Here is a 15,502-nt window from a genome sequence, read left to right as displayed (position 1 = left end):
ATTAGTGAAGGCGCGTCAGAGCCTTGATAAGTAAACTTACAAGGAGACACGCCTAGGTCGATGAACCTTTTAGACCAGGTTCGGGGACTTCCCAGTACGAGATGTCTTTTGGCATCACAAATCAATAGATCAATATCTCAACAACAATCGCAATAACTAATCAGCATGCTAATCAATAACTTTTAATGAGAGTCAATAAAGTGAACACACCATGATCTTTCAGTCATGAATAACCACACCAATTTAGTTAAGTGTTAGGATATTTATTTCCCTACTGGTTACAATCTAAAGTCATTTCTGTTAATCTCATCAGCAATTCATCTCATTAGTAACTCTTCAGATTTGCAATTAGAAACGCAATTAATCAATGCATAGAGAATATTCACTCAGTATTAACACATAATTATTAAGAAGCAACTTAGCAAAGTCTCAGTAGTGCATGGTTCAACAAAGCAAGAACTCAGTCATTTGTCTATTTGCGTCATATTTTAGTGAACACCTTAAATAACCTCGTATTAGCATCAGCATGTTGGGCTTCATGCAAAACAATTTAGCAAACACAAATTTGGAAAACATCTAACTATGGCCTCTATCAAAGAGCAGTTGGTACCTAGAAAGAAAAGGCAATCAGACAATTACAATTTTCATTAGATAGTTACCCATCCAACGGATCAGCAAACAGCGTCAGTCATCGTCCTCGGGACATCAGTCGTTTGCATCATCAGCAAAGAAAGGACAGGGCAAAGTATCAGTATGGCATAGCTAAGGAACAAGAACTTCCCTCATATAGAGGAGAAGTAAGTATCAGGTAAGGAATAAGTAAAGGGTGGTTTAGAGTAACAGGGCGAACAAACGGTAAAGTCTCAAACTAAATGGCCTAAATGGCTCAGTAGAATGCCAAAGAATGGCTTGGAGTGGAATGTCCAATAAATGCCTGATTTCTCCTCGGGTCATGTGGTTAAAATAAAAACTGTCTAATTTACTCCTACTTCCTCAATGGATAATCATTGGTGCATCGCCATCTCTGTCCAATAATCTTCACCAGAGTTTTACACAAACCACAGTTCTCATGTCGTTGATTGGCCCATGTTATTGACGTTTTCATCGGTTGGAATGTCAGGTAAGAAAAGTTACATTTTACGCTACAGTCAGTAGTTCCATTGTTTTCTCCTACTCCAGGCAGCCTTGCACCTGTTACAAATTACACTGTTGCATTCAGCAAGAATGTCTCCTTGAGCAAGTAGGGTCCCATGAGAAAGAATTTACTACAGCTACACACATCTCTAGCTTCTGGGAAAGTACAGTTTTATGTCCTTCAGGAAATTAGCACATTGCACGTTAGAAAAAGACAGTTTAATATGAGACCAGGCAGCTAGGCACAGACCTTCGCTAAACTAAGGCCTACTACTTAATGAACAAACTCCTAATACATAACTCCAATTTTGATATGTTAATACAAATTAAAAACATTAGTACATAATTAATTCAGCATTAATAACTTTCATTAGTCTTCGTATACATTGGTAGCCACTCCCCGTGGGCACATTTCAAACGTGTGCATTATTTCTACGTTAACACATTTTTTATGCAGCTTCATTACACAATATATTGTAAGCTTTTCATGTTAATATTAATTTTAAAAGACACACTCCAGCAATCCCTCCTCTGATGACTCTTGTCATCACACAAATCTTCCCTACTAATTTTTCATACTAAAATTCCCTCATATCAATCTCTTCCCTTCTTGGTTTCCCCTTTGATCTTGCCCTGAATAATTTTTCCCTTTGTTTTTCTTCCCTCCTCCTATTATTTTTCGCCATCTTCAATTTTATTCTTTTACTAATTTTACATGCCACCCATGATCCAAATAAGCAATCTATAACAATCAATATCCCCTGTATTATTTTAGACAATATCCCATGCCAAATGTTACTAATCCAATTTCCCACTGAAGCAAATCCTTTCCCAAACTTTTTCCAAACACCTGGTTCTTTCAAATCCTTCAAGTCCGTACTATCCCTAGTCAAGTTAGTAAGCATACTTCTAATCTCATTACTATTATCTGGTATGTAAGCGCAACAATTACACCCATTGAGCAATCTACAAACTCTGCCATTTTTCACTAAAAGAATGTCTAAAGCAAGCCTGTTTTGAAGAGTCATAGCCCCCTCCGCAGCAAGTTCAGTATCCATCAGGAGTATAGCCCCTGAAAAGTTTGTCAGCATGTTATCCTCAATAGTAGACAACTTTTGAATCTTTATGGAGTTCATAATAACTCCCACTGAAGAAATTATCGTCCCAAATATGTCTCCTACTACACCAGCAGCAGTCTCTTTCTTATGTCTAGTACGATGTAATTCAGACAATTTTGGTAACCTTTTCAAATAGTCAAGTTGATATATCTTTGGGGAAACTATCCCCAAATAACATGTCCCATACTATCCCTTTGGAAGACGGTAATAAGCATTAAGTCCACATACATAATAAATCCCGGGGATTGATGGATCCTGTCCATTTGACATGAACGGCATTTACTCTGAAACAAAAACACACGCTTACATTCACTCATTCCCACAAACACATTGTCATAGTATGATTTGGTCTTGGATATGCAAAGCTTTCCTACATGTAGTGCGTCTAAAGCTAACTTCCCTTGTTCTCTAATTGCACTATAACCGTCACTACTAGCAAAGGCCCGTTGCTGTAATCCTTTCTCTAGTTTACCCTTCAATGGCCTTCTTCTCTCTTCCGTGTGATCTAAAAAGATTTTCTCTACAGGTGTAAGCAAACATGTCATATTATTGTGGTGTGCATAAGATGTACTAATTGTTAATGTCGCCTGAAAGAATCCTTTAACTAACTTTATGCTATGGTACTTAGCTACCCCACTCACATCCTCTATGATAGGCACATTAGAAAACACAAGATCATGATTTGAGTAAAAATATTGAATCTCTTCCTGGTTATAGAATCTTGTTAGTAACAGACTACAACGTATCCCATATGTTAATGACAGTCTATGATAGGTAACCCCCTCTTGTACCGAAACAGGAATCTGTGTACACACAAAACAATCTTTTGCATCCATTGTGTCAACATACTCACTCAGCAAGCGATAGAAAACATCAGTGGATAGTTCCCCTTTCGAGTTAGTTCCCTCATGCAAGTATCTTGTATCCAGCTCAAACCTCTCCCAGGCTGTTAGTGCAGTGGTAGTCTCAGGAATTGTAGCATTGTTAGTCCCACTTTTATCCATTAGTGTCATTCTCACAACCACAACCCTAATGAATATTTATTACATGAACCTTTTTTGCAAAAGTATTTGGTTCAAGTAAACTTAAAGTGTTGGGATTCAAGCCCACGGCTCCAGAGAGACTGTAGCCTAAATCTAGCCAGTTTAGCCTGCTCAGCCACGCTACCTCACATCTACAAGCTCACAACTATAGTAACTTGGCCAAACACTGTGGACACCCGCTGTGGTGACCTGGCTATGCAGGGTAACACAGCATTCACCGACAGTTGAGTGAGATACAGGTGAAAAGCAAAGTATAATAACAGTCTGCATATAATATATGTCTTTCCTTATTTATTCTTCTTCCCCATTGTATGTTTGCTCTCTGCTTTAGAAACGCGAGCTGTCATCACTGCAAGGAAACGTATCACACAGCGTTCTACTGTTTACACTCACTGAACTTTCAGCATCACAGTGACCCCTCTCGTCGCCTCTATAGTTAGACTTTAAGACAGCTGGTTTGTTTACCGATACAATTCTTGTCACCTTAGGTTGTGGTTTTTTAAAGTAAGGAGGCTCGGTCCCACTGTCTGGCTACCCTTATATATATACGTCACCACTTTACATAGTCTCACCTCTCGCTATGTGGATCGTAGGTGCAGAAGGCAGAGAGTGAGACACTGATGCAAACAAAATACGTTTGTGAGTTGAAAAATACTGGCAGCGGTGGGATTCGAACCCACTCCTCCAAAGAGACTGGAGCCTTAATCCAGCGCTTTAGACCGCTCGGCCACACTACCCTGTGCAAACCTGTTTCTGTAAGCTTTCTGAAGTGAGATGTTCTGTTGTATAGGGGAGATGGAGACTAAGGGTGTATAGCCTGTGAAGTGATCCTAGGAAAGTCAACGCCAACAGCAGCAGGCACGTGATACATTCAGTAGGTCAGGATTGGCCCCGGGCCATGGGAGGTGTCAGGGAGCGCCAGTCCTGAGAGTCCGTAGGAAGACAACCCTTACATTGGCGTCCCGCACGCGTTGCTTCTCTTTCTTTAAGGATAAGGAATCAAACGATCTACGTCCCTCAACTTACCAACCCTCCGCCTTAGGAAAGATTTTGTGATTCATGAGCAGAACCCGGCTGGTGCTGTTTACAGTAATGCCTAAGCACAGTACTCAACTGAGCGGTGTTTCCAAACTGAGCCGTTGTACTGCCGGAAATACCATGGGATATGTCATTTAACTTTCACATAAAATAGGGTTAACCCAGCCCTACCACATACTAAAAACTAAAGACGGAACAATAAACCGACGAGGATGGGATTCGAACCCACGCGTGCAGAGCAAAATGGATTAGTAGTCCATCGTCTTAACCACTCAGCCACCTCGTCTTCAAAACACCATGTTTCAGGAGTACAAAATATGGTAGCCAAAATGTGTTCTATTAGGTGATAGTTGTCTAAACATAATAAAGAGCATATATTTACAGATTGTTATGGTAACTTGTTGTCTTCAGCTTTGCTCTATACGACCTTGTTGTCCATCCCTACTTCAGCTTGAATTTATATGTTAAATGTAATGTAATCATGAAAATTACATTTTCCAAACGTGTTCTATCCATATGTGATGTACTATCAAACTACCCTCAAATGAGCTAAAATTGCTTTAATTCAGTTGTACGTGGATTTAAAGTGCAATATCATACAAATATTGTACTGGTATGGCGCTTTCGAGTCTCTAGGTGTCAGTTATTGGTGGTGTGCTTACATGTCATCATTATGCAGCAAATAGTACACAATTAAGGAAAACTGCCTTCCCATTTAATGTGCATTGTTCTGCAAAACGTTTTAAGTAGGAGAAAGTAAAACTTAGTTTATAAAACCACCTAAACTGGGAGTATTGCCGCTACAGCTATGACACTTCAGTTTAAGAACGTACGTGCATCAACAAGAAATATTTTTGCGCTAAATAAATTGCTGTCCGACTACTCACGTAATGCATAAAACTGAGGCAGTCGTAATTACAATACATTGAAGTAATATTTTGGTAGTTTTTGTTGACGATGACTCCACAGCAAGCGATCAGATTACTTTTTATTAGTGAAGGCGCGTCAGAGCCTTGATAAGTAAACTTACAAGGAGACACGCCTAGGTCGATGAACCTTTTAGACCAGTTTCGGGGACTTCCCAGTACGAGATGTCTTTTGGCATCACAAATCAATAGATCAATATCTCAACAACAATCGCAATAACTAATCAGCATGCTAATCAATAACTTTTAATGAGAGTCAATAAAGTGAACACACCATGATCTTTCAGTCATGAATAACCACACCAATTTAGTTAAGTGTTAGGATATTTATTTCCCTACTGGTTACAATCTAAAGTCATTTCTGTTAATCTCATCAGCAATTCATCTCATTAGTAACTCTTCAGATTTGCAATTAGAAACGCAATTAATCAATGCATAGAGAATATTCAATCAGTATTAACACATAATTATTAAGAAGCAACTTAGCAAAGTCTCAGTAGTGCATGGTTCAACAAAGCAAGAACTCAGTCATTTGTCTATTTGCGTCATATTTTAGTGAACACCTTAAATAACCTCGTATTAGCATCAGCATGTTGGGCTTCATGCAAAACAATTTAGCAAACACAAATTTGGAAAACATCTAACTATGGCCTCTATCAAAGAGCAGTTGGTACCTAGAAACAAAAGGCAATCAGACAATTACAATTTTCATTAGATAGTTACCCATCCAACGGATCAGCAAACAGCGTCAGTCTTCGTCCTCGGGACATCAGTCGTTTGCATCATCAGCAAAGAAAGGACAGGGCAAAGTATCAGTATGGCATAGCTAAGGAACAAGAACTTCCCTCATATAGAGGAGAAGTAAGTATCAGGTAAGGAATAAGTAAAGGGTGGTTTAGAGTAACAGGGCGAACAAACGGTAAAGTCTCAAACTAAATGGCCTAAATGGCTCAGTAGAATGCCAAAGAATGGCTTGGAGTGGAATGTCCAATAAATGCCTGATTTCTCCTCGGGTCATGTGGTTAAAATAAAAACTGTCTAATTTACTCCTACTTCCTCAATGGATAATCATTGGTGCATCGCCATCTCTGTCCAATAATCTTCACCAGAGTTTTACACAAACCACAGTTCTCATGTCGTTGATTGGCCCATGTTATTGACGTTTTCATCGGTTGGAATGTCAGGTAAGAAAAGTTACATTTTACGCTACAGTCAGTAGTTCCATTGTTTTCTCCTACTCCAGGCAGCCTTGCACCTGTTACAAATTACACTGTTGCATTCAGCAAGAATGTCTCCTTGAGCAAGTAGGGTCCCATGAGAAAGAATTTACTACAGCTACACACATCTCTAGCTTCTGGGAAAGTACAGTTTTATGTCCTTCAGGAAATTAGCACATTGCACGTTAGAAAAAGACAGTTTAATATGAGACCAGGCAGCTAGGCACAGACCTTCGCTAAACTAAGGCCTACTACTTAATGAACAAACTCCTAATACATAACTCAAATTTTGATATGTTAATACAAATTAAAAACATTAGTACATAATTAATTCAGCATTAATAACTTTCATTAGTCTTCGTATACATTGGTAGCCACTCCCCGTGGGCACATTTCAAACGTGTGCATTATTTCTACGTTAACACATTTTTTATGCAGCTTCATTACACAATATATTGTAAGCTTTTCATGTTAATATTAATTTTAAAAGACACACTCCAGCAATCCCTCCTCTGATGACTCTTGTCATCACACAAATCTTCCCTACTAATTTTTCATACTAAAATTCCCTCATATCAATCTCTTCCCTTCTTGGTTTCCCCTTTGATCTTGCCCTGAATAATTTTTCCCTTTGTTTTTCTTCCCTCCTCCTATTATTTTTCGCCATCTTCAATTTTATTCTTTTACTAATTTTACATGCCACCCATGATCCAAATAAGCAATCTATAACAATCAATATCCCCTGTATTATTTTAGACAATATCCCATGCCAAATGTTACTAATCCAATTTCCCACTGAAGCAAATCCTTTCCCAAACTTTTTCCAAACACCTGGTTCTTTCAAATCCTTCAAGTCCGTACTATCCCTAGTCAAGTTAGTAAGCATACTTCTAATCTCATTACTATTATCTGGTATGTAAGCGCAACAATTACACCCATTGAGCAATCTACAAACTCTGCCATTTTTCACTAAAAGAATGTCTAAAGCAAGCCTGTTTTGAAGAGTCATAGCCCCCTCCGCAGCAAGTTCAGTATCCATCAGGAGTATAGCCCCTGAAAAGTTTGTCAGCATGTTATCCTCAATAGTAGACAACTTTTGAATCTTTATGGAGTTCATAATAACTCCCACTGAAGAAATTATCGTCCCAAATATGTCTCCTACTACACCAGCAGCAGTCTCTTTCTTATGTCTAGTACGATGTAATTCAGACAATTTTGGTAACCTTTTCAAATAGTCAAGTTGATATATCTTTGGGGAAACTATCCCCAAATAACATGTCCCATACTATCCCTTTGGAAGACGGTAATAAGCATTAAGTCCACATACATAATAAATCCCGGGGATTGATGGATCCTGTCCATTTGACATGAACGGCATTTACTCTGAAACAAAAACACACGCTTACATTCACTCATTCCCACAAACACATTGTCATAGTATGATTTGGTCTTGGATATGCAAAGCTTTCCTACATGTAGTGCGTCTAAAGCTAACTTCCCTTGTTCTCTAATTGCACTATAACCGTCACTACTAGCAAAGGCCCGTTGCTGTAATCCTTTCTCTAGTTTACCCTTCAATGGCCTTCTTCTCTCTTCCGTGTGATCTAAAAAGATTTTCTCTACAGGTGTAAGCAAACATGTCATATTATTGTGGTGTGCATAAGATGTACTAATTGTTAATGTCGCCTGAAAGAATCCTTTAACTAACTTTATGCTATGGTACTTAGCTACCCCACTCACATCCTCTATGATAGGCACATTAGAAAACACAAGATCATGATTTGAGTAAAAATATTGAATCTCTTCCTGGTTATAGAATCTTGTTAGTAACAGACTACAACGTATCCCATATGTTAATGACAGTCTATGATAGGTAACCCCCTCTTGTACCGAAACAGGAATCTGTGTACACACAAAACAATCTTTTGCATCCATTGTGTCAACATACTCACTCAGCAAGCGATAGAAAACATCAGTGGATAGTTCCCCTTTCGAGTTAGTTCCCTCATGCAAGTATCTTGTATCCAGCTCAAACCTCTCCCAGGCTGTTAGTGCAGTGGTAGTCTCAGGAATTGTAGCATTGTTAGTCCCACTTTTATCCATTAGTGTCATTCTCACAACCACAACCCTAATGAATATTTATTACATCAACCTTTTTTGCAAAAGTATTTGGTTCAAGTAAACTTAAAGTGTTGGGATTCAAGCCCACGGCTCCAGAGAGACTGTAGCCTAAATCTAGCCAGTTTAGCCTGCTCAGCCACGCTACCTCACCTCTACAAGCTCACAACTATAGTAACTTGGCCAAACACTGTGGACACCCGCTGTGGTGACCTGGCTATGCAGGGTAACGCAGCATTCACCGACAGTTGAGTGAGTTACAGGTGAAAAGCAAAGTATAATAACAGTCTGCATATAATATATGTCTTTCCTTATTTATTCTTCTTCCCCATTGTATGTTTGCTCTCTGCTTTAGAAACGCGAGCTGTCATCACTGCAAGGAAACGTATCACACAGCGTTCTACTGTTTACACTCACTGAACTTTCAGCATCACAGTGACCCCTCTCGTCGCCTCTATAGTTAGACTTTAAGACAGCTGGTTTGTTTACCGATACAATTCTTGTCACCTTAGGTTGTGGTTTTTTAAAGTAAGAAGGCTCGGTCCCACTGTCTGGCTACCCTTATATATATACGTCACCACTTTACATAGTCTCACCTCTCGCTATGTGGATCGTAGGTGCAGAAGGCAGAGAGTGAGACACTGATGCAAACAAAATACGTTTGTGAGTTGAAAAATACTGGCAGTGGTGGGATTCGAACCCACTCCTCCAAAGAGACTGGAGCCTTAATCCAGCACTTTAGACCGCTCGGCCACACTACCCTTTGCAAACCTGTTTCTGTAAGCTTTCTGAAGTGAGATGTTCTGTTGTATAGGGGAGATGGAGACTAAGGGTGTATAGCCTGTGAAGTGATCCTAGGAAAGTCAACGCCAACAGCAGCAGGCACGTGATACATTCAGTAGGTCAGGATTGGCCCCGGGCCATGGGAGGTGTCAGGGAGCGCCAGTCCTGAGAGTCCGTAGGAAGACAACCCTTACATTGGCGTCCCGCACGCGTTGCTTCTCTTTCTTTAAGGATAAGGAATCAAACGATCTACGTCCCTCAACTTACCAACCCTCCGCCTCAGGAAAGATTTTGTGATTCATGAGCAGAACCCGGCTGGTGCTGTTTACAGTAATGCCTAAGCACAGTACTCAACTGAGCGGTGTTTCCAAACTGAGCCGTTGTACTGCCGGAAATACCATGGGATATGTCATTTAACTTTCACATAAAATAGGGTTAACCCAGCCCTACCACATACTAAAAACTAAAGACGGAACAATAAACCGACGAGGATGGGATTCGAACCCACGCGTGCAGAGCAAAATGGATTAGCAGTCCATCGTCTTAACCACTCAGCTACCTCGTCTTCAAAACACCATGTTTCAGGAGTACAAAATATGGTAGCCAAAATGTGTTCTATTAGGTGATAGTTGTCTAAACATAATAAAGAGCATATATTTACAGATTGTTATGGTAACTTGTTGTCTTCAGCTTTGCTCTATACGACCTTGTTGTCCATCCCTACTTCAGCTTGAATTTATATGTTAAATGTAATGTAATCATGAAAATTACACTTTCCAAACGTGTTCTATCCATATGTGATGTACTATCACACTACCCTCAAATGAGCTAAGATTGCTTTAATTCAGTTGTACGTGGATTTAAAGTGCAATATCATACAAATATTGTACTGGTATGGCGCTTTCGAGTCTCTAGGTGTCAGTCATTGGTGGGGTGCTTACATGTCAACATTAGGCAGCAAATAGTACACAATTAAGGAAAACTGCCTTCCCATTTAATGTGCATTGTTCTGCAAAAAGTTTTAAGTAGGAGAAAGTAAAACTTAGTTTATAAAACCACCTAAACTGGGAGTATTGCCGCTACAGCTATGACACTTCAGTTTAAAAACGTACGTGCATCAACAAGAAATATTTTTGCGCTAAATAAATTGCTGTCCGACTACTCACGTAATGCATAAAACTGAGGCAGTCGTAATTACAATACATTGAAGTAATATTTTGGTAGTTTTTGTTGACGATGACTCCACAGCAAGCGATCAGATTACTTTTTATTAGTGAAGGCGCGTCAGAGCCTTGATAAGTAAACTTACAAGGAGACACGCCTAGGTCGATGAACCTTTTAGACCAGGTTCGGGGACTTCCCAGTACGAGATGTCTTTTGGCATCACAAATCAATAGATCAATATCTCAACAACAATCGCAATAACTAATCAGCATGCTAATCAATAACTTTTAATGAGAGTCAATAAAGTGAACACACCATGATCTTTCAGTCATGAATAACCACACCAATTTAGTTAAGTGTTAGGATATTTATTTCCCTACTGGTTACAATCTAAAGTCATTTCTGTTAATCTCATCAGCAATTCATCTCATTAGTAACTCTTCAGATTTGCAATTAGAAACGCAATTAATCAATGCATAGAGAATATTCACTCAGTATTAACACATAATTATTAAGAAGCAACTTAGCAAAGTCTCAGTAGTGCATGGTTCAACAAAGCAAGAACTCAGTCATTTGTCTATTTGCGTAAGATTTTAGTGAACACCTTAAATACCCTCGTATTAGCATCAGCATGTTGGGCTTCATGCAAAACAATTTAGCAAACACAAATTTGGAAAACATCTAACTATGGCCTCTATCAAAGAGCAGTTGGTACCTAGAAAGAAAAGGCAATCAGACAATTACAATTTTCATTAGATAGTTACCCATCCAACGGATCAGCAAACAGCGTCAGTCTTCGTCCTCGGGACATCAGTCGTTTGCATCATCAGCAAAGAAAGGACAGGGCAAAGTATCAGTATGGCATAGCTAAGGAACAAGAACTTCCCTCATATAGAGGAGAAGTAAGTATCAGGTAAGGAATAAGTAAAGGGTGGTTTAGAGTAACAGGGCGAACAAACGGTAAAGTCTCAAACTAAATGGCCTAAATGGCTCAGTAGAATGCCAAAGAATGGCTTGGAGTGGAATGTCCAATAAATGCCTGATTTCTCCTCGGGTGATGTGGTTAAAATAAAAACTGTCTAATTTACTCCTACTTCCTCAATGGATAATCATTGGTGCATCGCCATCTCTGTTCAATAATCTTCACCAGAGTTTTACACAAACCACAGTTCTCATGTCGTTGATTGGCCCATGTTATTGACGTTTTCATCGGTTGGAATGTCAGGTAAGAAAAGTTACATTTTACGCTACAGTCAGTACTTCCATTATTTTCTCCTACTCCAGGCAGCCTTGCACCTGTTACAAATTACACTGTTGCATTCAGCAAGAATGTCTCCTTGAGCAAGTAGGGTCCCATGAGAAAGAATTTACTACAGCTACACACATCTCTAGCTTCTGGGAAAGTACAGTTTCATGTCCTTCAGGAAAATAGCACATTGCACGTTAGAAAAAGACAGTTTAATATGAGACCAGGCAGCTAGGCACAGACCTTCGCTAAACTAAGGCCTACTACTTAATGAACAAACTCCTAATACATAACTCCAATTTTGATATGTTAATACAAATTAAAAACATTAGTACATAATTAATTCAGCATTAATAACTTTCATTAGTCTTCGTATACATTGGTAGCCACTCCCCGTGGGCACATTTCAAACGTGTGCATTATTTCTACGTTAACACATTTTTTATGCAGCTTCATTACACAATATATTGTAAGCTTTTCATGTTAATATTAATTTTAAAAGACACACTCCAGCAATCCCTCCTCTGATGACTCTTGTCATCACACAAATCTTCCCTACTAATTTTTCATACTAAAATTCCCTCATATCAATCTCTTCCCTTCTTGGTTTCCCCTTTGATCTTGCCCTGAATAATTTTTCCCTTTGTTTTTCTTCCCTCCTCCTATTATTTTTCGCCATCTTCAATTTTATTCTTTTACTAATTTTACATGCCACCCATGATCCAAATAAGCAATCTATAACAATCAATATCCCCTTTATTATTTTAGACAATATCCCATGCCAAATGTTACTAATCCTATTTCCCACTGAAGCAAATCCTTTCCCAACCTTTTTCCAAACACCTGGTTCTTTCAAATCCTTCAAGTCCGTACTATCCCTAGTCAAGTTAGTAAGCATACTTCTAATCTCATTACTATTATCTGGTATGTAAGCGCAACAATTACACCCATTGAGCAATCTACAAACTCTGCCATTTTTCACTAAAAGAATGTCTAAAGCAAGCCTGTTTTGAAGAGTCATAGCCCCCTCCGCAGCAAGTTCAGTATCCATCAGGAGTATAGCCCCTGAAAAGTTTGTCAGCATGTTATCCTCAATAGTAGACAACTTTTGAATCTTTATGGAGTTCATAATAACTCCCACTGAAGAAATTATCGTCCCAAATATGTCTCCTACTACACCAGCAGCAGTCTCTTTCTTATGTCTAGTACGATGTAATTCAGACAATTTTGGTAACCTTTTCAAATCGTCAAGTTGATATATCTTTGGAAAACTATCCCCAAATAACATGTCCCATACTATCCCTTTGGAAGACGGTAATAAGCATTAAGTCCACATATATAATAAATCCCGGGGATTGCTGGATCCTGTCCATTTAACATGAACGTCCATTTACTCTGAAACAAAAACACACGCTTACATTCACTCATTCCCACAAACACATTGTCATAGTATGATTTGGTCTTGGATATGCAAAGCTTTCCTACATGTAGTGCGTCTAAAGCTAACTTCCCTTGTTCTCTAATTGCACTATAACCGTCACTACTAGCAAAGGCCCGTTGCTGTCATCCTTTCTCTAGTTTACCCTTCAATGCCCTTCTTCTCTCTTCCGTGTGATCTAAAAAGTTTTTCTCTAAAGGTGTAAGCAAACATGTCAAATTATTGTGGTGTGCATAAGATGTACTAATTGTTAATGTCGCCTGAAAGAATCCTTTAACTAACTTTATGCTATAGTACTTAGCTACCCCACTCACATCCTCTATGATAGGCACATTAGAAAACACAAGATCATGATTTGAGTAAAAATATTGAATCTCTTCCTGGTTATAGAATCTTGTTAGTAACAGACTACAACGTATCCCAGATGTTAATGACAGTCTATGATAGGTAACCCCCTCTTGTACCGAAAAAGGAATCTGTGTACACACAAAACAATCTTTTGCATCCATTGTGTCAACATACTCACTCAGCAAGCGATAGAAAACATCAGTGGATAGTTCCCCTTTCGAGTTAGTTCCCTCATGCAAGTATCTTGTGTCCAGCTCAAACCTCTCCCAGGCTGTTAGTGCAGTGGTAGTCTCAGGAATTGTAGCATTGTTAGTCCCACTTTTATCCATTAGTGTCATACTCACAACCACGACCCTAATGAATATTTATTACATGAACCGTTTTTGCAAAAGTATTTGGTTCAAGTAAACTTCAAGTGTTGGGATTCAAGCCCACGGCTCCAGAGAGACTGGAGCCTTAATCTAGCCAGTTTAGCCTGCTCAGCCACGCTACCTCACATCTACAAGCTCACAACTATAGTAACTTGGCCAAACACTGTGGACACCCGCTGTGGTGACCTGGCTATGCAGGGTAATGCAGCATTCACCGACAGTTGAGCGAGTTACAGGTGAAAAGCAAAGTATAATAACTGTCTGCATATAATATATGTCTTTCCTTATTTATTCTTCTTCCCCATTGTATGTTTGCTCTCTGCTTTAGAAACGCGAGCTGTCATCACTGCAAGGAAACGTATCACACAGCGTTCTACTGTTTACACTCACTGAACTTTCAGCATCACAGTGACCCCTCTCGTCGCCTCTATAGTTAGACTTCAAGACAGCTGGTTTGTTTACCGATACAATTCTTGTCACCTTAGGTTGTGGTTTTTTAAAATAAGAAGGCTCGGTCCCACTGTCTGGCTACCCTTATATATACGTCACCACTTTACATAGTCTCACCTCTCGCTATGTGGATCGTAGGTGCAGAAGGCAGAGAGTGAGACACTGATGCAAACAAAATACGTTTGTGAGTTGAAAAATACTGGCAGCGGTGGGATTCGAACCCACGCCTCCAAAGAGACTGGAGCCTTAATCCAGCGCCTTAGACCGCTCGGCCACACTACCCTGTGCAAACCTGTTTCTGTAAGCTTTCTGAAGTGAGATGTTCTGTTGTATAGGGGAGATGGAGTCTAAGGGTGTATAGCCTGTGAAGTGATCCTAGGAAAGTCAACGCCAACAGCAGCAGGCACGTGATACATTCAGTAGGTCAGGATTGGCCCCGGGCCATGGGAGGTGTCAGGGAGTGCCAGTCCTGAGAGTCCGTAGGAAGACAACCCTTACATTGGCGTCCCGCACGCGCTGCTTCTCTTTCTTTAAGGATAAGGAATCAAACGATCTACGTCCCTCAACTTACCAACCCTCCGCCTCAGGAAAGATTTTGTGATTCATGAGCAGAACCCGGCTGGTGCTGTTTACAGTAATGCCTAAGCACAGTACTCAACTGAGCGGTGTTTCCAAACTGAGCCGTTGTACTGCCGGAAATACCATGGGATATGTCATTTAACTTTCACATAAAATAGGGTTAACCCACCCCTACCGCATACTAAAAACTAAAGACGGAACAATAAACCGACGAGGATGGGATTCGAACCCACGCGTGCAGAGCAAAATGGATTAGCAGTCCATCGTCTTAACCACTCGGCCACCTCGTGTTCAAAACACCATGTTTCAGGAGTACAAAATATGGTAGCCAAAATGTGTTCTATTAGGTGATAGTTGTCTAAACATAATAAAGAGCATATATTTACAGATTGTTATGGTAACTTGTTGTCTTCAGCTTTGCTCTATACGACCTTGTTGTCCATCCCTACTTCAGCTTGAATTTATATGTTAAATGTAATGTAATCATGAAAATTACATTTTCCAAACGTGTTCTATCCATATGTGATGT

At 39.6% G+C, this 15,502-nt stretch overlaps 5 non-coding genes across 5 annotated transcripts; all 5 read right to left on the bottom strand.

Annotated features, from left to right (window-relative positions):
* Window positions 1-3,950: 3,950 nt before the first annotated feature.
* On the bottom strand, window positions 3,951-4,032 carry TRNAL-AAG (transfer RNA leucine (anticodon AAG)). Its single transcript has one exon. It is a non-coding gene; the product is annotated as a tRNA-Leu (tRNA).
* Window positions 4,033-4,537: 505 nt separating this feature from the next.
* TRNAS-ACU (transfer RNA serine (anticodon ACU)) lies at window positions 4,538-4,619 on the bottom strand. Its single transcript has one exon. It is a non-coding gene; the product is annotated as a tRNA-Ser (tRNA).
* A 4,654-nt stretch (window positions 4,620-9,273) lies between these two features.
* Window positions 9,274-9,355, bottom strand: TRNAL-AAG (transfer RNA leucine (anticodon AAG)). The gene has a single exon. It is a non-coding gene; the product is annotated as a tRNA-Leu (tRNA).
* Window positions 9,356-9,860: 505 nt separating this feature from the next.
* Window positions 9,861-9,942, bottom strand: TRNAS-GCU (transfer RNA serine (anticodon GCU)). The gene has a single exon. It is a non-coding gene; the product is annotated as a tRNA-Ser (tRNA).
* Window positions 9,943-14,594: 4,652 nt separating this feature from the next.
* On the bottom strand, window positions 14,595-14,676 carry TRNAL-AAG (transfer RNA leucine (anticodon AAG)). Its single transcript has one exon. It is a non-coding gene; the product is annotated as a tRNA-Leu (tRNA).
* Window positions 14,677-15,502: the final 826 nt, after the last annotated feature.

The sequence above is a fragment of the Pleurodeles waltl genome, chromosome 12 (genome assembly GCF_031143425.1).
Source record: "Pleurodeles waltl isolate 20211129_DDA chromosome 12, aPleWal1.hap1.20221129, whole genome shotgun sequence".
In the NCBI taxonomy this organism is placed as follows: domain Eukaryota; kingdom Metazoa; phylum Chordata; class Amphibia; order Caudata; family Salamandridae; genus Pleurodeles; species Pleurodeles waltl.
The sequence above is the reverse complement of the archived record's forward strand: the minus strand, read 5'-3'. Positions and strand labels throughout refer to the sequence as shown.